General features: G+C 41.6%; 1 protein-coding gene and 1 long non-coding RNA gene across 4 annotated transcripts in view; one reads left to right on the top strand and one right to left on the bottom strand.

Moving 5' to 3' along the window:
- Positions 1–21,929, top strand: part of Gng12 (G protein subunit gamma 12) — a 123,320-nt gene that overhangs the window by 79,559 nt on the left and 21,832 nt on the right. The window lies entirely within an intron of this gene.
- On the bottom strand, positions 5,447–10,532 carry LOC114103758 (uncharacterized). Its single transcript, XR_003584724.2, has 3 exons — positions 10,416–10,532; positions 10,038–10,126; positions 5,447–5,767 (listed from the first exon to the last, which is right to left on the bottom strand). It is a non-coding gene; the product is annotated as an uncharacterized lncRNA (long non-coding RNA).

Raw genomic sequence — 21,929 nt, 5'->3', positions numbered from 1 at the left:
TCTGAAATTAATCTTCACCAATGAATATCCATCATAGCACACCTTTCTGGCAATAAATTCTGGTCGTGACTGATGCCTAAGGAGGGAGACTTGAACATTCTTATCCCAAAGACCCAGCCTGTAACACCCCATGCTCAGAAGATTCTTTAGGCTTTCAAAGCTGCCTGTTGGGAATTATTTGCAGTGTTGTATGCATGAAGGTTGGATCCAGAAATGACATCAGGTAAGGTAGGAGTAACTTAGTTGAAATGCACCGATTTTTTTCTATTCATTTGGGAGGAATGAGAGCACACCAAAAGAAACTATATTTCCAAACTGAAATTTAAGCCTTCTACATCAGCTCCACCACCTTTCTTTTATCTCTGATTAACCTTTCTTCAGATTCTGAGAGAATACATGTTTTAGAACCTTAGAATCAAAATAGAATTGTACCCTCTTTGAATTACTTAGCAGTACTCACTGGGTTTTCAGCATGAATTTTTGCACATATTTTAAAAATCAAACATCAACTGGCATATTTAAGCTAGACTCCCTATTTTTAGAAAAGTATCAAAAAATTGCAGATCCCCCCCCCCCCAGTGGATGCACAGTGGGGAGGCTCCTAGGCACCTCTCTATCCCTCAGTGAAGAGTTGATATGACCACCTCTTCCCCTGGGCAGCTGCTTGCCTACCAGTGCCCTCACCCCCATCCCAGCCTCGGTCACTTCTGAGGCTCTGAAGAATTGATTACTGGAAAAAAGGGATGTAAGAGGTTTAATTTTTTAAAAATTAAAACTATCTTGTAACTTTTCTTTTAGTTCTGGTGATTTAAGTGCTCATTGAGTTTAGGGAGGGGGAATGTGGGCTTTTTAAAAAATTAGGAATGAAGGAGAAAAGTTCCCTGGTATATTCTTAGAAGAACCAACTTAATTATGCCTTTGTCAGCAGGTAGTTTATAAGGGAGTCAATTTTTTTAAAAAAGGAGAAGGCTCTAGCCTTTAATTATCCCGGTTGGTATTCAGCTTTAGAAAGTCTGTACCTGCTGAGTATGTTAATTTAGCCACTTTATAGTATCTTCACTGTTCTTTTCCCCACCCAAACCACCTCCCTAAAGTAAAGAATCTAGAAGTTGGGTGATAAGAATGGCTTTAGCCCTATGGATCTTCTTGTCTATTTCTTACTACTTTGGGCTTTCATTAGCCTCTCCATCAATTCTTTAGCTCCCCCAGTAACTTGAGTCATTTTCTGGCTGATCTATGTATTCCTTCTTGCCACTCAGTCCAAAAGTATTGATTAGGTGCTGACTTTTTATCAAGACATCCCTGCTTTTAAGGATCTTAGATTCTAGAGAGACTAGTAATAAACAAATGAAGGAAGTTACTTTGGATAGTGGGAGGTGCTGCAGATCATTTTCACAAATGTTTATTAAGATCCTGCCACCCAGCCACAGGCAATAGAAAGCCCTGTTTGTAGAGGGACTCTTACACTCACCTTCTTATTTGCTCCCAACCCTGGCATACTTTTCTCCACTTTAGAAGAATGGAGATTGAAACTCATGAAGCAGTTATAAAATTCATGTGTGGGAAAACTGGACCCCAGGGGCCTTGGGCTCCTATTCTGAGCCCTTTCCTTCCCTGTGCCTTACTGTCTTGTCATGAAGTTTTACCATGGGAGGAAACAGGCCTGGAGGCGTGAAATACCTCTCCAGGTTGTGTGGCCAGTTCACATCAGTTCTGAGACTAAAGCCAGTGACCCTTTTCCAATGTGTTCTTTAGTTCAGCAGTTTAGATGGAAAGTTACCAGGTCCCACAGCCCATATTTGTGATGGGCTTGCTACATTGGACACTGCAGGAACTGATTTATACATATTTTTCCATTGATAAATATATCATTACTCTGCTTTGTTTGCCATCTGTGTATAAGAAAAAGTTTTATATATTTTTTGCATACTAAGATAAATATGCTTGACTGTGTGTCAAGCACCATTCTAAACACTTCACAAGTATTAAAGCATTCATTCCTAGATGAATAGTAATTGTACCAATAGGGTAGATATAATTATTATTCTCAGCTTTCAGTTGTGGAAAGACACAGGGAAAATAAGTGACTTGCCCTCAGTCACACAGCAGGTAGGTGGCAGAGCTAGTCAAACACAGACAGGCTGGCTCCAATCTATGAACTTAGCCACTGACCTTGGCTGTTGGTTTAAACAAGATCACACACTCCCTTAGGTGATACGCTAATAGGGACAGAAGATTTGAAGCTATAGAGGCCTAGATTCAAATTCTCGATCTACTCCTTAATAGGTGTGTAATTTGGCACTGATGGTTGAAGCTCCCTCCTCCCCTCTGAAACAGTGAGCTTACACATGCGCATGTAGGGCTGAGGTGGAGCTGCAGGGAGGTGGCATGTGCAGAGTCCCTCAAAGAAACACCTGAGTCCTCCTAGCAGTTGCCCGAAGAGTAGCAGCCACACACTGGTGATTCTGGAATGGTGCCTTGTCTCTGTCCGTTTCCATAGAGCTAGATTAAGATATGTTGGCTCTCTAGGCAGACTACAAATTGGCACTCCTCACTGACATTCTTTGCATATCTGAAAACCAATTATTTAGAGAAGAGCCTGGGCACAGTGTGGAGGAGCAGGAGGGGTAGCCCCTGCCTTTCCTTGAATACCTGAGAATTTGAACTCAGGCTCTAGGCACCTCTGCAGCAGCTGGTAGTACAAGTTCTCTTTAGCCCAGCATGTCTTGCTTAGAAAGTAGCTGAGGAGCCAGCATTTAAGAGCAAAGATTAAGGATTAGTCTACCTCTGTGATTTGCTAGCTCCAGCTGACTTCATTTCTTCTTGCCTTGGTTTCTCCATGTATCATGTGGGAATAACAGTAGAACCCTGGCAGGGTATGCATGGGATGAGATGGGGTGTCCTGGTATAGCACTTAGCACAGTGCCTAGTACATAGGAAACACCCAATGAAGGCTTCATTGTCTTTGGTATTATTTATTACCATTCAAGCAGTGCTCTTTAGGGATTTGTGTCTGTCTATTGCTTGTTTTTGCGTGCGTTCTCTCTCTCTCTCTCTCTCTCTCTCTCTCTCTCTCTCTTTCACTCTGGCTCTCTCTCTGGCTCTCTCTGGCTCTCTCTCTCTCTCTCTCTCTCACACACACACACACACACACTTGGAATGGCTTACTATGTTATTTCTACTTACCATTTTCAGTACTCTACTGATAGTTAAATACCATTTTCTCTACTTTGATATATTTCCAGACAGTTGTTTAGCATCTGACTGATGTTCTAAGTCTCTGAGGGACAAATATACTTGAAAAGATCTGGATGACTGTTCTGCCTCTCCTATTTCTACATGTATGGAATTCAGTTTATTGATGAATAGAAATATAGAACTATCTTAAGCATTACATAAGCCTGTATCAATCATTCTTTGAATTTTTTTGAAGTTTTTAAATTTGTTTTTGTAGAGTGTATCTTGACATATTATACATCCATGGAGTAAAACTTATTCTAATTAGAATCCCATTCTTGAAATTGTACGTGATGTGTTTTTTGAAATTTTAAAAATAGATCATTCATTTAGACAGGGCTTTTTTGGTGGGGAGGGAGTCAGGAAGCAAGTTCAAACCTAGGCAGACAAGGGAAAAACTAAATAAACGGTTTTATTTCCCCAGGGCCTCACCTGGCAAGGAATCCCTCTCTGCAGAGGCCTCCTGGGTTGTCACCATTCTTATCGCACCCAGCCTCATCTGGGTGCCACTCTTTCCTTTTGCCTTTGTGTCAGCAGCAGATAAAAATCTCTATAGTTTGCTGCATAGAAACACTTGTGCCTGAATCAGGTGTCGTTTTTTTTATTATGTGTTAACAAAAATGTATTGTGTTTTGTCCTGTTTCAGTTTTTTGTTGTTATTGTTGTTGTTTTGTTTTATTTTTTAAATACATGACAGTGTTTTTAAAGTTTTTTTGTTTGTTTTTTTGTGTGTTTATTGGTTCTGTTTCAGTTTTGATGATGTTTTGCCTACCCACCTTGCTTCTGCTTCAGATACTAAGTTCAGAACATAGTAAATCTTGATGCTGTGAATCCAAGATTCAGATTCTTTAAAACATTTCATTCTCACCCAGCTGTTCTTCTTCCCTATTAGGCTATAAATCCAGTAAGGTAACTTGGGGACTTCACCCCCAAGTTGTTAGTAAATCCAGTGTTGTTAGTAAATCCAGTGTTTATTATAAATTTTGTACCAAGCAGCTGGATACCTTTATTCTTCCTCATTAATAGATAAACAATTTACACTTTACTCTTCTAATGAAGCAGCATAATCTAATCACGCAATCTAATTTAAATTAACTCTCTATCAGTCATAAAGCCACTGATTCGGTGAGTAGTTATCTTTTTTACCAACAAACATTAAAACTGTTTTTTTCTATTAAAATAAAGATATATCTGTGTACCACTAAAAATCCTTGTGCCTTCCCAAGAGTGGAAAGTTGCACTCTTTGATGTAGAGACCAATCAGATGGCATAATTTGCCAGTGATCTTCACTGAATTTTAATGAGCTGATCAGGGGGAATCAGCAGAGACGAGGGTCATGAGAATAAAATGTTTCTTAGTATTATTTAGTGCATATTGTGGCAGAGTGTCTTTCTGTAAATTTTACGAACCCTATTCAAGTCATTTCTGAAAGAGTGTTAGCGTCCTCTGCCTCATCCTCATCTGTGCCACTTCCAAGTAGAGAGGGAGAAAGGACTGAAATTCAGTCTTGGCACTTTGATTCCTAAGCTTGTCCTTGGCACCATTGCCTATTTGAAGATGACTTGCCCAGGGTGACAACTTGAGAGGCCTAAGGTCCAGCAAGTATTGCATGTAGGGAGTGAAGCCACCCTCTCCTAAGGCACTACTGCTACTCGGCCTCAGCCCAGCAGTCACGTGGGAATGTGCTCTCTGGAAAGCCAGAAATCTGGATTTTTATGTGAAAGCTCCCAATTCCTAAATGTTGGCTACATTTTTTTTTTTTTTAATTCTCTACAGGCCACATAAAACAAGTCTGCAAGCCAACTCCAGCCTTTCAATCGCTGATTTTTGACTTAGACTTTACTTCCTTGATCCAATTTTCATCAGTGTCCCAAGTTACATAGAATTTTTAGTTAATTCTAATGTCACACACTTTGTTCAGTTGTTGCAGTCTCTAACAATGCCAGAGCCCAAGAGTGATTTGTAACTTTGGTTGTCAGTTTCTCTTTGTGATTATGATAATCTGGGAATGAGCTCTGAGCCCTACTTGGTAGCCTTCAGTCTTCCCCTATCAACAAGCAAAGGAAACAGATGACAGGCAGCTAAGGGCACAAGTACTCCTTAAGGACTTTGGATTGAATACTGTGAACTTCAGGGTCAATGCGTTCTTTTTTTTTTTTTTTTTTTTTAATACTAGGGATTGAATACAGGGGCACTCAACCACTAAGCCACATCCCCAGTCCTTTTTATTTTTTATTTTGAAACAAGGCTCACTGAGTTGCTTTGGGCCTCACTAAGTTGCTAAGACCAATTTTGAACTTGTGATCCTCCTGCCTCAGCCTCCTGAGCTGCTGGGATTACAGGTGTGCACCACCACACCCAGCTCAATGCATTCTTGTGGTGCAACAAGGAATGGTTTGAAAGAGAAGTCCACCTTGTCTGCATGTGTTGGTGACCTTACATAGGAAGGTGATGGCTGTGAAGTTCAGGTGTTCAACGTAGGAAGAGCCAGGACCTCTGACTGTTTATTCTTCCTGAAGGCCAGAGAAGCTTTCAAAAGCAAGCAAACAAACAAACCACTTATAAGAAATGTTTTTCAGTTCTCAGCAGTAGTCCTTAACATAAGAAGCATTTCTGTCTCCTCTCCAGGTCTATATTATATAAAAGTGAACTGGGGTTCAATTTAGATAATAAGCTTTTTGATTAATGTATGACCTTCTTATCCAAATTGAAATAGAAACTGTGGAGAGAGTTATTTGGAGTGGTAGTTGTTTCATTCTGTGTGTGAGTGTGTGTGTGTGTGTGTGTGTGTGTGTGTGTGTTTAAGAACAAGTAGGAAGGAATTGAAGGTATAGCTCTGTGGTAGAGCACTTGTCTCACATGCATGAGGTCTTGTGTTTGATCCCTAGCACCACCAGAAAAAAAGAAGAAGAACCACCATTAAATGTTGGTATAAAATATAGATAAATTCCTGTTCATTCATACATTTCATGGAGTATCTGCTAAGTTATTGTCTTAGTCTGTACAGATTGTTATAACAAAAATATCATAACTAGGTATCTTAGAAGCAACAAAAGTTTCTTGCTCACAGTTCCAGAGCCTACAATGTCCAAGATTAAGGCTCTGACAGATTCAGTGTCTTCTGAGGGCTGTCTCCACTTATGCAATTCGTTCTCTGACTGTGTCTTCATACTGTGGTAGGGGCCAGTGAGTTCCCTTGGGCTGATTTTATAAGGGCATTAATCCCATTCATGAAGGGATTTAATCACTACCTCCTAATACTATCACTTCAGCAGTTAGGATTTTAATGTATGAATTTTGAAAGGGCATAAACACTCATTCCATAGCAGTTACTAATGTGATAAGCTTAGGGAATTAACCATGATCCTTCCTTACTCTTGATCAGGGGTTGCAAACTTGTTCTGCATAGGACCAGTTAGTAAATATGGTAAGCTTAGTGAACTATCTAGTCTCTCAACTACTTGCCTCTACCATTGGAGAGCAAAAGCAGCCATGGATAATAATACTTAAGCCAGTGGGCATGTCAGTGTTCTAATAAAACTTTATTTACAAAAATTGACAGTGGAATGGTTTTGGCTCAGTGGCTATAATTTATAGACCCATGCTCCATGTGAGTTAGGACAAAATATATCCATGTTACATATTTTTATTGTTTTTATTGTTCAAACAACAATTGTAAAAGAAGATTCATAGACATGTCTAGAAAATTAACTTCATTTTGTATGTTTTGCCCTCTGTTCGTTTCATATGTAAATTTTATATAACACTTTTTATTGGTTCCCTTTTTTTGGTTATATATGACAGCAGAATCTGCCGCAATCTGGCTGGGCACAAAATCACGAGCCACTCAAGCAGGAACAAACTTTATTTTTGAAACTCCCTGCCAATGCCCCATACGCTCCCGGGAAAAAATGCCGACCGACCCACGAAGCATTCTCCGGGGCGGGCCACAGGAAATCCCTCCTCCGGAATTCCCTCCTACCGCACTTCCCCAACCAATGGGAACTCTCCAGGAGTCCTGTAGCAGGTTGAGGTGGACAGCAGGGGTCTAATATCCATATGAATGCAGATCTTAACATAATCATATCATCGCAATGGCTTGTTGGCGTCACCTTTCAACCAAAAATGCCATGCATCATACTACTTGGCTATGGCTCTTAGCAAGAATCCATTTCAATATATAAGCATGAAATATATCTTATTCTAGTTAGAGTCCCATTCTTATGAATGTACATGGTGTGGGATTCACTGTGTTGCTAAGCATGTTTTATATAGCAATACAGTCCTCAATATTATACCTTCAGTGTTTTACCATCCAGCTGGCATGAATTTTTGTTTTTCTTCCCTATGTGTGTGTGTATGTGTGTGTGTGTGTGAGAGAGAGAGAGAGAGATTATATATATATTTAAGTACTAGGAATTGAATCCAGGGTTGTTCTACACTGAGCTATATCACAGCTCTTTTTTATGTGTATTTTTAATTTTTTAAAATTTTTATCTTGCTAAATTGCTAAGACTGGCTTCAAACCAGTGCTCCTCCTGGGTCCCTGGGATTACAAGTGTATGCTGCCATGCCTGGCTCATTTTTAATAAATAATTTTTTCAGTGAATATCTTTCCACACATACTTTGAATTATTTCCTTAGAATGAATTCCCTGAGTTAGGATTTTTGAGTCAAAGGATATGAACAATTTTTGGTCTGTTGTTTTGTTTGTGGTGCTGGGGACTGAACCCAGTACCCCAAGAATGCTTGGCAGGTGCTCTGTCACCAAGCTACACCTCCTAACCCCCAATTTTTATGCATTTTGAAAGGGGAGTGAAAAGTGGCTTTTGTGTCTTGGTTAGGCTTAGAGTAAGCAGTTCATTTGTTCTCTGAATATCTGAATTCATCTTGTCTGGTTCATGCCCAGCACTGATTTACCTGGTATGCAGGAGTAGAAGCATAATACTTCCTTTACCCTGATGTTCATCTGTCAGATAATTTAAGTTATGGGAGCACATCATTAGGAAATAATATTAACCTTCCAAATGGAAGACTTCAAAGAGGCTCCTACCTTTAAAGGTAGAGATCTTGGACACCATTTCCACAACTCCACCTAGACCAGGGAGAGCCCCTTTGCTCTGTGATTTCTCAACAGTGATCACATCCCCATACAGTACCACACCATTCTTCATTACCTGTGTGATATTGGTCCCCTCTGCTGCATCCCTAGTGCCTCACCTGAGAATAGTAGGTGTTCAATAAACTTAGGTTGCATTAAGATAATTCTGGTCCCCATAATCAAGTATCTGTAGATGCCACCTGGGCAAGAATATCACAAACAGGAAAGAGAGTCTTTTATACCTAAGCATTTGGGTGAATGATGTTGCCATTTCAGAGATGGGGAATGCCATTGAAAGAAGGATTTTAGGTTTTGGCAAGCATGGTAGGGAAAGATCCCAAGGTTTGCTTTACACACAAGAAATTTGAGATAAATTTAGATATCCAAGTAAAGATGTTGAGCAGACACGTGAAGATTATAAATCAGAACTCCAAAGAGAGGTTGAAGCTAGAGATAAAACAGAGGAGGACTCAAGAATCATGTGAAAGACTTGATGTAGACCAGTAATCTGGTCTACTTTATTCATCTGTGTATACCTAGCACAGGCATTGTGTGTGTGTGTGTCTGTGTGTGTGTCTGTGTGTGTGTGTCTGTGTAAAACACGTGTATTTAACGAATAAATCTGTCTTCATTGTACAATGGGTGTGGTTTGCTGCATAACAAAATCACTAACTGAAAAATTTCTGAACAGAAAATGGAAAGTTAGTATGGCATTTCTTAGAAGTATTTGGCTTGTGATAAAATCAAAGCCCGATACCGAAAAGAACCTTTTAAGGCCATTTAATGCAAAGGTTCACTGTATATATGCAAAGAATGGGAAGGGGAATGGGTAATATATTGTAAAGGGTGAGGGAATTTTTATGGAGGCTACACATTGACAATAAATTGAATAATAATGTCTTAAACATAAAGGCACTACTCTTGTTCAAGTATATGAAAAATTTGTTGCAATTAGTAGGAGAACATTTATGTGAGTTTTTTGTCATTATATATTCTTATAACCCATAGGCTTCAAAAGTACAACTGTCTTTGAAGGAGCAGAATCTAGTAAGAGTTTGTACTTTGAAAGCATCTTTGTGGGCTAAAATGTGGCTCCATGGTACTTGCCTCAAGTATGGAAGTCACTGGGTTCAGTTTCTAGTCCTTCCACCCCCTAAAATAAGCATCTTTATAATAAAGTGGGTGAGAGACACTGATCTGATCTAAACCCTTTGTTTTACTGATGCAGGAAGAGCAGAGAACAGGGACAGGTGGTGGTTTGTAGAAACCTAATTTGAGGGCCTAGGTAGACAGACCCCCAGGTCTCTTGACCTTGGGCCCAGAAGTGCTTCCCACCATCCTGTGCCTGTTCTGTCTTGGTACAACTTTCCTGAGACCAATAAATGCAACTAATTTATATTTGGTCACAGACTTGTTTTAGTGATTTTATTTTGTTAACAATTTAAGATGAGAATTATAATTAGACTTTGCTTTAGCTAATTTCAAAACCCTTTTGCAATCCCCTAAGAACATGTTTATTTGGTAATGGCAAAAGAACAAGTAGTCCAAGAAGGATTGATGAAAGTAAGATTTTTAATTTGAAGTAGATAATTTACCAACTCAGCAATGCTAGTATCTGAAAAGTAAGAATTTATTTTAGTTGTAAACATCACTTTAAAGCTTAGACATCTATGTAAAATTTCAGAAGGGACACAGTACCTGCAGTTTTTTGTTCATATTTTGGCTCTGTGACTTGTACCCTTACGGACATTGACCATGCTCATTCCTCCAAGCCTCAATTTACACATCTGCAAAATGGAGAATAAGACCCTTCCTTTTCAGTATTGGTGTGAACATTGGAAATCATCCACATTTGGTTCCTGCCCTGAGACAGAGAGGAGCCCCTTTTGTTTTACATGTAAGGAAACAGGCTATTTGCAGAAGTGGCCCAGGGAAACCATTTTGAGTTCAGCCTAGAGTTCAGTCCCCTAGGTTTCAATCATCTTCCAACTCATCCCCCCACCACCACCCTGTTTCCTGAGGTTGCTGGCTCCACCTTTGCCAGATTGTGCTTGCCAGGGAATTGTCTGTTCTTACCATATGGATAGTTTCCTGGCAGAGACAAGGGCCATGCTCCTGGGGATGGCATCCAGCGTGTGAGCCTGCAGGCTTTGAGAGCTGCCCTGGGCCCTACTGCTCTACCATTCACATATTCCTGCCACAGGGTGCAGCCAGCCCTCCCCAGCGCGGGGTTCATTTACATAGTTGCACAACAGGAAACAGGCCCCTAGTGCAGAGCTGCTCCAGTCCACTGAGCACAGGGCCTTAGGTGCCAGGCCGCCCCTAGCAGGGCGGGCCCCCGGCTTACACAGTAGCGGCCATGGCTGCCCGCTGTAGCCTTCTCCCGGACTTGTACTCATGGGGTTTTTGTTTTGTGTTTTGTCCATCCTCACATGTTTGGCAGGCGTGACGGAAAGAGCACTGTGTTGTGGGAGGGTGCCTTTGTGGAGTCAGAGTTCCTAACAACACAGTCCTTCAGCTCCTCTCCCACAGCCGCTGAAATTGAAACGAACACAGATGCATGAGTCACTGTAAGACAGGAAAAGGGAGCAGGAAGGTGTCCTGCTGATGCCAAGCCATTTTCAGTTTGGTGATGAGAATTCTCCCCCGAGAAAGTTAGTGTAGATCTTCCCCATGCCTAGTGTGGTGGGCACGACCTGACCCTTTCCATCCTGAGAGATGGCCCACTTGTCAGCACTCAGGAAACTGGTCCTGTCCTCTGTCTGCCTCTGTTACCACATTAGAGGACACATTTTGCAAAGAAACGTTTTTGTCAGAAGTAGTTTTTTTAGAATGTTTCCCTGTTCCTCATTTCCTTAGAATGGTAATGTACTCTGCAGTGCTTCAGGGTTGTTTTCTTTGTGAGGATTTTGCATGTTTTTCTGACAGAAACTGCTGTTGGTAATGATCACTCAGAGGTTATAGTACTTGCAGTGATTCTCTGATTTTTTTAAATTGAAGTCTCATTTCTTTGTTCTTAAATTATTTTATTATATTCTTTATAATCAAAAGAGTTTCCCATTTGCAGCCCTTTTTATTTTTTATTTTGATACAGGATCTTTCTAAATTAGAGTCTTGCTAAGTTGCTAAGGCTAACCTTGAACTTGGGATCCTTCTGTCTCAGACTCCCAAGCCACTGGAATTGCTGGTGTGTGCCACTGCTCACAGCCAGAGCACTGCATAGCTTAAGAACTTAATGGGTATGTATTTCATTTTTAAACAGTGTGGTGAGGTACCAGGACCACATTCCTCTCCTGTCCCAGATGAGGAGACAGGCTCCAATTAAGCAGTTTCAAGAATCACACAATTAAATGGCAAGAATCAGCCCTATTCCTAACAACTCTCTTTGCCAGCATTTACTCAGTGTGGTCAGCAAAACTACTAATCTCATGAGAAATTGCTAGGAAAACATTTCCATGCTCAAATAATTTGGGGAAATGCTGTAAACCATATGTCTCTTGCAGATTATGAATGTATCCCAGTGTAGAAGAGACCCTCAGAAGTATTGTATGAAATAAGCCCGCTTATATTTGTTTGAACTAGGGCTTTCCATAATGGAAATAACATGAAACCTTACTTCTAAACATAATACATTTGAGATCACCACACCAGTCTAAAAAGGTGTGTGATCCTTAAGTGCATGGCTTTGGAGCTACAGTACTGAGTTCAAATGTTATGTCTGCTACTCACTAGGTAAATCACATGACTTCCTGTGCCTTCTTTTCCCCATCTGTAAAACAGGGAAAATATTATAACATGCACTCACCGGGCAATTGTGAGGACTAAATTATTCAGTGCATCTAAAGGACTGAACGGTGCTTGCACACAGAAGTACTCCGTGTTCTAAAGGCAACAGAAGGAATCAAAACATTTGCTACCCATGGGCTCTGGGCATAGCCAAAATGCTGTTTCATGGATCTTGAAAAAACATTTCAGAGAAGGCAGTATGCCCTTACCCCTTTACCCTAGTGCTCTCTCTAGCTGCCCTATACCCTCTGCCTCTCCCCATCTGGTTGCTCTAGATAGCAACCCAGACCTGGATTCAGATCTAGGCAGTAGGTCTCTGCCCTTGAGCCAGGATTAGCATGTACTCCTCCTGGGACAGAGGATAGCTATCAGGGTTAGCCACACCATGTGGGTGGCCCTGCAGAATCTGCAGAGAACATGCTCTGCAAAAAAGGAACCTAAATTCCCTGTGTTTGAGCAAGGCAACTGCCCTTGCAAACCATTGACTCCTGGATTTTAAAAAGGGGAAACTGTCAAAGCATTGCACTCTCATGGAACCTGCCTCTGCCTGTCACCTACAACTCTCCTGAAATCTCCCCCCAGTGGATTGGACGCTGGAGGAGGAACCTTAACAGTTTTTCAGGCTCAGCTTCCAAGTGCTGGTCTCTAAGTACCAAGCCTGTTTGGGCCATTTGTTGAGAAGTCCTGTACCAAGCAGATATCATGTGGGTTAGGTTTTGCTGGTCCCCTCCCTGCATGTTCTGAAGCTGGTCCTGGGGGACTCCTAGAAAGTCTGGGGAGGGGATCAATTGTAACAATTTACTAATTTTCAAAATTGATACTAGATATTTCCTATGCTGCACTGCTTTTTCTATACATTATAAACGGCCCAAAATGAGAAATTAAAATTAGAAAAATATACCAGCAAGGTTGGTTACACGATATGTTTATTGTTAAATGAAAAATGCAGTTTGCAGAATTATATGCAAATATCCTATTTGTTTAAAAAATCATATACATGTGTATGAAGTGTGTGTTTGTGTGTGTGTGTGTGTGTGTGTAAAGGTCAGTAGGTGTGGCAGGAAAGAAAAAGACTGTTGACCATAATTACCCCTTTGGTGTGAAATTAAAAGAAAGTTTTAACTTTTTATTCTAGTCATGTGCATATAGTTTGAACTTTGCAATGCACTTCTTTTGTTGTTTAAAAGAAAAAAGAGACAAACACCCTGAGCTGGCTCCAAAAATAGGGCTAGACTAAATAGTAATGGCTAGTAATGGGTGTTGCTGCCCTACCGCCTGGAAGGCTTTGCAGTAAAAAGGAAACTTAGACTAGAAAAAGGGAATTCCAGTCGCAGTCAGCACTGCAGGGTACATATTAAACTGGGCCATGCAGGGTGTAGTTTTGGAGAGCTGCAGTTGCGAATGGTGCTAAGTTCTGCTTTTCCTTTCCCACGCCCTCCCTCCCTCCTTCGGGTAAGCCACACCAGCTGCTCACATCCTCCAAGCTTTAGCTTCCACACATTGCCCTTGGCCAGGATAAAGAACAAGATCACCCAGGCCTGCACCAAATGGAGGGGCCCATCCCATACTCAAATCAAGTGGGCATAACTTCCAGAAGGGCAGTACCTATCGCTGGGTCACCTCTGGGGAGTCCTTGCCACATCCACGAAAGTTACTTCCCCAGAAACTGTGAGATCCAGTGGAGGAGCCTGGCCTGAGAGTCAGGAACCTGGGTTCTTTTCCTAGTTTGAGGGATCTTGGGCAAGTTATCAGATCTCTTTAAGTGCCAGCTGGACAGAGTAACTTAATTACAAGGTGGTTTGAGGTATGATAATATAAGTGAAAGAGCTTCAAAAGTAAAAGGTGGTGATGTACAAAGAAAAAATAGCATGGCGAACATGGTTATTAGCTGCAGCAAGCTCTGGAGCCTGCACACCCCGTGTGGACCTGGGAGAGAGTGAGCCTCTCTCCCAGTGGAGTGTTCTGTTCTTTCTTGATTGAGAGGTGGAGCCCCTTTCTTTGCAGCATGCAAAGCACTTCATTCCCTCTTTTTAAAAAAGGTAAAAATACAGAAGTTCAACCTGAGAGGTTGAACAGTTTCTCTCTCTTTCTTCCTTCCCAGATAACCACCAGTCATCAGGGAACAGGGTCACAGTGAGGCTGGACTCTTTTTGCGTTCCTGTTCCAGGTGCTGAGCATTGAACAGGACTCTTGATACACCATTCCTGGCCTGGACACCACCCATGACACGCACTTCCCCATAGTCTTAAGGCACTTGAGTTGTCTCCTTTACCATTGCCGTCTTTTCCTCTCCATGTCAGTCACTCTGAGCAGTGAGCATCTTGGTGTCCACACAGGATCTGAAGGTTGAAGGAACCCTTGCACTCATCTAGCTTTGTTTGTATTAGACTCGGTGGTTTTTTTTTTTGTTTGTTTTTGTTTTATTATTTTGTGCTTTCTCACCCAATTTCTTCATTCATTCAGAAACAGTTTGAAGTGACCATTGCACATTCATTTGTTACATATTTATTGAGGGCTGCTATTTGTAAGACAGTATGCTAGCATTAGAATCATTCTTGTCTTTCACTTAAGTTGGGCAGAGTGTGCAAGCAAACAAACTGGTAGGTGGCCATGTTATGCAGAAAGGGGCAGGGAGGAACCACAGGCACAGCGGTGTGTTTTGGAACCTCCAAAGCAGGGATCATCTCAGTTCATTTGAGAGATTGAGGCATATCCCTGAACACATCATGCCCTGCTTTAAAGTTTTCTGTGGCTTTCAGATGCCTACAGCATAAAATTCAACCTCCTGAGCCTGGCAGCTGACTGGTTCACTCCCACCTGTGCCCCTTCTACCTCCTCTTCTTCATATTGTCTCTGCTTAGGGGAACCCCCCTTCCCTGCACAGTTTCCGGGCTTTCACAGTGCTAGTCTTCACCCCTCCACTTAGAGTGTCCTTCCCACCTAGCTCTAAATTCCATAGGCAGTACCACTCCTCCTTGAAGTCTGCCCAGATTTTCCACAGCCAAGAGGAATCTCTGCTTTTTCTGAATCTCCCTGGACTTACCTATCTCTCTCTTGATGCTGCTTTTTCGATTAAAATTATCTGCGATCCTTCTGTTGCCCCTACTGGTAGAGAGTTCTGTGTGAGCAGAGATTAGGGTTCACTGTACATCCTCAGTGCCTACCAATAAATCGGAGCAGACCCCTGATGAGTAGTTGTCGGGGAGGGGGATCGGTTTTTTTGGAGAGCCAGCAGAGACTTGGGGTAGAAGTAACCTAATGTAACCTAGAAGCAAGGGAGAATCCCAACAGGGGATTAAAAGGGGAAGACTTTCTGGAGGAAAAAATAGGTACAAGAGCAAGTCATAGAGTTCAATTTCAGGGATCAACTGAGGAACAGTAAGTCAAGCATTTGTTCTTTTCCTGCTCAGGGTTGTGGAGAGGCTTTGAAAATCCTGTGAATGCTGTGGAATGCCGGGCATGCCTCTCCCCAGAATGTCCACAGCACCACATTTCACAGCAGATGCCTGGATTCTTGAAGGGTAAAGAAGCCCTGGAGTGAGAACAGTGAAGGCCTTGAGGCTGGCTGGCGGCCATATCAAGAAGGGCTTCTGGGCCACGGTGACAGTTGCTTTCAGCCCAGCTGTTAGTGGGGCCTTGGATGGTTGGTTGGTTGGTTGGTTTTAAACTTTTTGCTGAAGTATGACAGCAGACAGACAGGACCATGGTCATCAGTGGGATGATTGATTCACAAGTGAAGCTCACCCTCATGGCCAGCACGTGATGTGTCCCTTGCCACCCTGCTCTTCAAGAGCACCACTGTCCACTGTCTTGCCATCTGATGACACAAATTAGTTTCACCTGTGGCAGTGCTGGATGCAGCTAGAACCACGTGGACTGTACTCCATTTTCACTCTGGTGTCTGGCCCTTTCATGCACCCCAAAGTTCATGAGACTCATTCCCACTGCCGTGGAAGCTCATTCTTTGCTGTTCTCTGTGTAGTACTCTGTGGAGCGACTCCTGTTTGGCCATTTGGGCAGCCTCCATCTGGGGTAAGAGTGTAACGGTGCTGCTGTCTTCTGCTGCATATAGGGGCACCTTCCTGTCGGGGACACACCTGGACTAGAGAAGCAACATATAAACATTCTGCCCACATAATTTGCATATCCACCAACACACTGGTGTTTCGGAGGGTTATAATACCATCAGAGCTGAATTTTAGGAGGATGTACCTGGCGGTGGTGGTTTTGGTGGCTTTCAGCAGTGGTTTCAGTTGTTTCAGAGGCCCTGGTTGTCTGCAGAGTCCCGCAGCCTTCCCCAGGGAGAAAGGGAAGGTGAGCTAGTGATCCTGCTCCAGGCTTCTCATGCCCACCCCACATCCACCAGGGTGGCCTGCTCATGTCTCAAGTTCGCTTTTGCCCCTATCAAGGGCATCTTGGCCATGGCCATCAGTCTGACAGGCTGAAAAGCCTTAGAGGACAGCTCCAGGGAACTGAAAACACTAAAGTTGTTGCCATCATCTCCAAACATTTATGGAGCAGGGACCTGATCCAAAGGCTGCTGGTGGAGGACTGCAGACTGAGGTGCTGAGAAAAATGGAACTGGTAGTGCTAGAGGCCCTTTGGATGTGACGGGGCATGGTGGTGGTCCCAGAAACAGAGCTAAAGTCGGAGTCTAAGTAACTGTAATGAAAGTTTTATTTGAAGAGAGAGGTGAGTTGAGTCCAGAGGAGGACTTCTGGCCTTTGAGTTCAAGGGCACTGGGAATAAGAAGTGTATAAACCTTGGCATCCAAGGAACTTGCAAGCTCTCTGGATGAAGGCATGGGTCTGCGGCCAGAGACAGATGCAAGAGTCATCTGCAAAAAATGGGAGTGGAGGAGAGGAGAGAAACAGGAAAATCAGGTACTGGGCCAAATCTTCATCTTCAAGGTCAGCTGTATTTAAAGACAGAGCAGGGAAGAGACAGTACAGAGCCAGTCTGAAACCTGAAGATGGACCCAAGGGAGGCCTGGACCAGAAACCAGGACAGACTGGTTTAGCCGTGTCAGCATGAAAAAGTGGACAAGTTCAAAGCTTCAGTTTTATCTGGAAATAGGAAGTTTAGCAGAAATGTCTTCTCTGTCATTGTTCTGGGTTCTGGGTTCTATAGGCATGTGCTGTCATCTTTGAAAATTAGCAACAGTGGCAACTCATCCAGAAATTTCAGTTTGCTCTGATACCCTTCCCAGAACACTCTAGCTAAAAGAGCTTACTGTATTTGTGAGCATGGTTCCTCCCACCCAAACATCCATTAGCACTATTTTCTCTCCTTAACACTCACCTATCTTAGAACCCCCTGGTAAGGAAAATGCCCCACTCTCCATGTAAACCGGTCCCCAGTTGTAAAGTCTTCCAAGGCATTAGCTCAGTGCTGACCCCTGCACATCACCCCACAGCATAATTCTGTTGGCAATAGCCACCGCTGTTGGAATCACCTCTGCAGTTCACTTAGTGACACTCAGTCCCCACCTTGATCATTAGGAATCTTACACCAGTGGTTTGAGTAGTGCAAAGAACAGGAAAGAAAGGGCTTTTCAGAAGGAAGCCAAGAAGTGGCGCAGAGTGTCTCCATTACTCTTCTCTGTTAGGGAGAGGAAACTGAGGCCTAGAAGGGGAAGGGACTAGCTCCTCTACCAGGCAGAACAGTCAGGAGGCCTCATCCTTGGGACTGAGCAGTCCAGTCATGTTCTAGTCCTGAGGCTCTTAACCAGGAGTACACATCAGAGTCACCTGGGGATTTTCCAGAATGCACCTTGGCCAGGTTCTATCCCTGAAACTCTGATTCTGGAGGTATGGCATAAGGTTAGGCCCTGGGTACATTGAAAGAGATGCCCAGGTGAGTCTAGAAGGCATTCCTCTTAGGAAGCCATCTGGTAGTCGTTCTGTTGGTGCTTTTTGTCTTTCATGTTGCTATACCTTTTGAGTGCAGGTATAATCTGCTTCTAGGGAAATATAAATTGCTATATTAATCTGTTTTCTGTTCTATAACAAAATACATGAGGCCATGTACCTTATAAAGAAGTTTATTTAGGTCAGTTTTGGAGGCTGATAGTCCAGTATTGGGTGGAACTCATGGTAGATGGCACAGTGGCAAGAATGAGTGCAGAAGAGACCCCATGGTGAGACAGGAAACCAGAGAGATTCAGGGGCCAGCTATACTCTGATAACAGCCTGCTCTCAAGGGAACTAACTAGGATCCTGTGGGAACTCCATTAATCCCTTGGGTCGGTGGGGGGGGCATCCCCAGTGACCTGATCATCTTCCACTAGGATCCCACTGCCTCTCAACACTGCCACACTGGGGACCAAACTTCCAGCACACGAACCTTTGGTGTCACACTCAAACCATATCCAAACCATAGCTAATAAGATTCCATTTAAAAGAAAAGGGGGCGGGAAATCTCTGTATGAAATTATTAAAACTGAAAATGCACTAAATATTTAAGAGAGGAAGCACTTGATAGGCTACTAAGAAATGAGGGTCTCTTGAGGCAGAAAGATTTTTTTTTTCAATTATCTGCAAAAGTACCAATCACATAAATTTGCATGCTAAATTCAAGAGATTCACACAAATCCATAAATAGAAATAAAAATAAATAAAATAACTAATTGACCCTGTATAAGATGGTGTTTGAAAAAGCACTTTTTAATGCTTTTGATGGCATTATTATTTTATCAGGCTTGCCACATTGCAAATAGGATAGCAGGGTTCTACATTGGGTAAAGGTGGAAGTGGCATACTAACGTGGCAGCAATTACATGTGACAGCTAGGTATGTGTACCCAGATCTCAGCTGGCAATAGTTTTCAGCTGTCAGTCCCTCCAGTCTGTAAGAGCACAAGCATGCAGGGATCATGTGAACACTAGGTCTGTTCATTTGTAAATGTTTACACTGACAGGTAATGGCTGATTGTAAGAATTCCATGCAGATTCTTACAATCTTATATAATTTCTGGTATTATATAAACACATGTCATTTATTCTGATTTTCACTGGGCATAAAAGAATCTCATAGCCAGGGGTGGTAGCACATGCCTGTAGTCTCAGCAACTTAGTGAGATCTTGTCTCAAAATTACAAAAAAATAAAATAAGGATTAAGAGTGTAGCTCAGTGGTAAATCACCCTTGGTTCAATCCCCAGTACTGCAAAACGTACGTACATACATACATACATACATACATACATATTTTACAGAATAAATCTTCACATAATTAAAAAAAAAAATCTCAAGCAGTTCTGAAAATATCCTGAAGACAGACTTTTGATAGAATCTGCTTCTACCTTCTGAAACTCCTGTTTGGTTACAGACAACCAAATGTTGATCTCCTGTGGTCTTTCTTAGGATTTTAATCCCTGGACCTCTTCAGTGTTAGAAAAGTTTGATTGATTTTACAATTAAGGATATAAGTTAAAAGCCTTAATATTGTTGTATTCACTGTTAGAATTTACTTGAAAATATGTGCCCAATGCTGCTTGTGAGATGAATTAGCCCTGGGAAGCAGCCCACTTCTCTCCACCCTAAGTGCTTGACCTGCACAAGCAGATTTAAGCAAAGAAGAGATTTGGAACACTTCTTTCCTTCCAGAGCTTGCAGCTTCAGAAACATACTTTCCTATATTGGTCTTTAATACAAGAAGGAAACTGCCACCAGGGACAGAAACTGAAGAAAGAGCTGCTATTGAAACCAAAGATACCAGGTATCCTAAAGTCAAAGTTGATATCACACTCTCATTCAAGTGTACAGGGTGATGAAAGTGTGTGCACTAGAATTATACTTTTGTTTTGTTTTGTTTTGTTTGGTACTGAGGATTGAACCCAGAGGCACTTTATCACTGAACTACATACCCAGCCATTTTTATTTTTTGAGACAGGATCTTGCTAAATTCCTGAGCATCTTTCTAAGTTGCTGAAACTGGCTTTGAATTTGGAATCCTCCTGCCTCAGCCTCCCTGGTACTAGGGATTATGGGTGTGCAGTATCACGCCCTGCTCACTGGTATTATGCTTTGGAAGCTGAAGTTGAACTATGCTTAAGACATACAAGCAGCTGTACAAAAATTTTATGTTTTAATTTAGAGATGGTTATTATAGTTCCTACTTGATACTTAATTAGAATCAGAGCTAATAATTAGTTTATCTAACTTAACCTTTTTGCCTGGTAGGTAATGCATTTGGAAAACTCTTCTCTGAAAGAATCCTTTTGTAATGTGACATAATCTCAGTTTATTTCAGAAATTCTGATTTTCATACACTGGGTTCAGACTTTTATCATCACTCACCTGAAATACTGTGCCATCATTTGATTGAATTGTTTATTGAGTTTCTGCTGTGTGCCCAATTGTAGAACTATATTGTCCATTTCCTGAATTATGAAGAATTGTGTCCATAATGAGTAAATCAGCATATAGTCTTCCTATATGTAGTTCATATGGAAGATACAAAGAACTGTGTAATGTGGGGTGCCTGCCCTCTAGGAACCACTATCAGGTAGAGTATGAAGCTTAAGGAAAGGGGGTGAAGTAAATATCAATTATTACAAAAAGTAGGATGGCCATAGCTGTAAAGTAGACTCTTGGAACTCACAGTCTGGAGTAGAATACTTTATAACTAGGTTTGGCCTGGGAAATCAGGATTTAAAAAAGCCATAGAATTTTTTTTTTTTTTTTTTTTTTTTTTTTGAATTTGCAGGTAGAAATCCTGCACTGTACCTTGTGAAATTCTTGAGGTGACGTGAACAAAACTTACTTAGCAAGTTGTTTGTAGTAACATGCTACATATTTAAATTGGTGTCATTTCTCCAGCTGTTCTAAGTGAAGATATTTTGTCATGATTTGTTTGTCTCAACAGTCTTTCTTAAATATTCTACACCTCATTTAAAGAAAAATATTAATGAATTTGCATTAATTTGTATTTCTGAGAAATTTTATATCATTCCTTTAGATGAACTGGAGACATTCAGAAATTTTACAGAATTCAATGAACCAAAGTAGAAGCATGCCTTTTAGGTGTCACATTATTTAAATCACTCTGCTGCTGCTGATGATGATGATGTTTGAACCTTCAGCGACTCACCCTTGTTTCCCATTCCATTTTCCCTCAAGTAACATTAAAAAAATAGAAGTTGTTATCAACAAGTTTGATTTCAGAGGTAGAATTCTAATCAATTTAATAGAAAATTAGTTAGAACTACAAGAAGTCAACTTGGGAACCTCTTGTATTCAGTCCCTTTTCTTTGAAAATACATATTTAGGTACTATCAAACCCAGAGAATGCTCCCCTGCTATTACCTGGAATGCTCCTCCTCAGATCCAGATGTGTCTTGACCATAGGTTCATGGGAGAACGTGAGATGAAGTTTCCTATTCTGCATTTTGGCATGTCAAGTAGTGGGTATCTGGACCACAGTGTTGCCTCTCTTTTTTGTAGATGTCTGTGGGGAGTAATGCTTCCTGGCAAGGTATCCTTGGGTATCTGTGACCCAGAGTTAAGCACCGTGTAAAATGGGCAGTGGTCCTAGATCGCAGCTTATAGTCCCATCTGTGCCTCCTCAAAAGGCAGTTAGTTCACTGCACTATGGACACTGGGCATACTGGTTAGAGCTGATCTGGAGAAGGAAATTAGGTAATCATTAATGTACATATCTGTCATTCTTTAATGACAGATTCTCAGCTGATAATGTCAGTGATTGTCATGTCATATATTATTTAGGATCATAAAAATTTTCTTTTTCTTTTTTTAAGAGAGAGAGAGAGAATTTTATTTTATTTTTTATTTTTGGTGGGCACA

The sequence above is a fragment of the Marmota flaviventris genome, chromosome 10, assembly GCF_047511675.1.
Source record: "Marmota flaviventris isolate mMarFla1 chromosome 10, mMarFla1.hap1, whole genome shotgun sequence".
NCBI classification, from domain to species: domain Eukaryota; kingdom Metazoa; phylum Chordata; class Mammalia; order Rodentia; family Sciuridae; genus Marmota; species Marmota flaviventris.
This window is presented reverse-complemented; position numbering and strand designations above follow the sequence as displayed.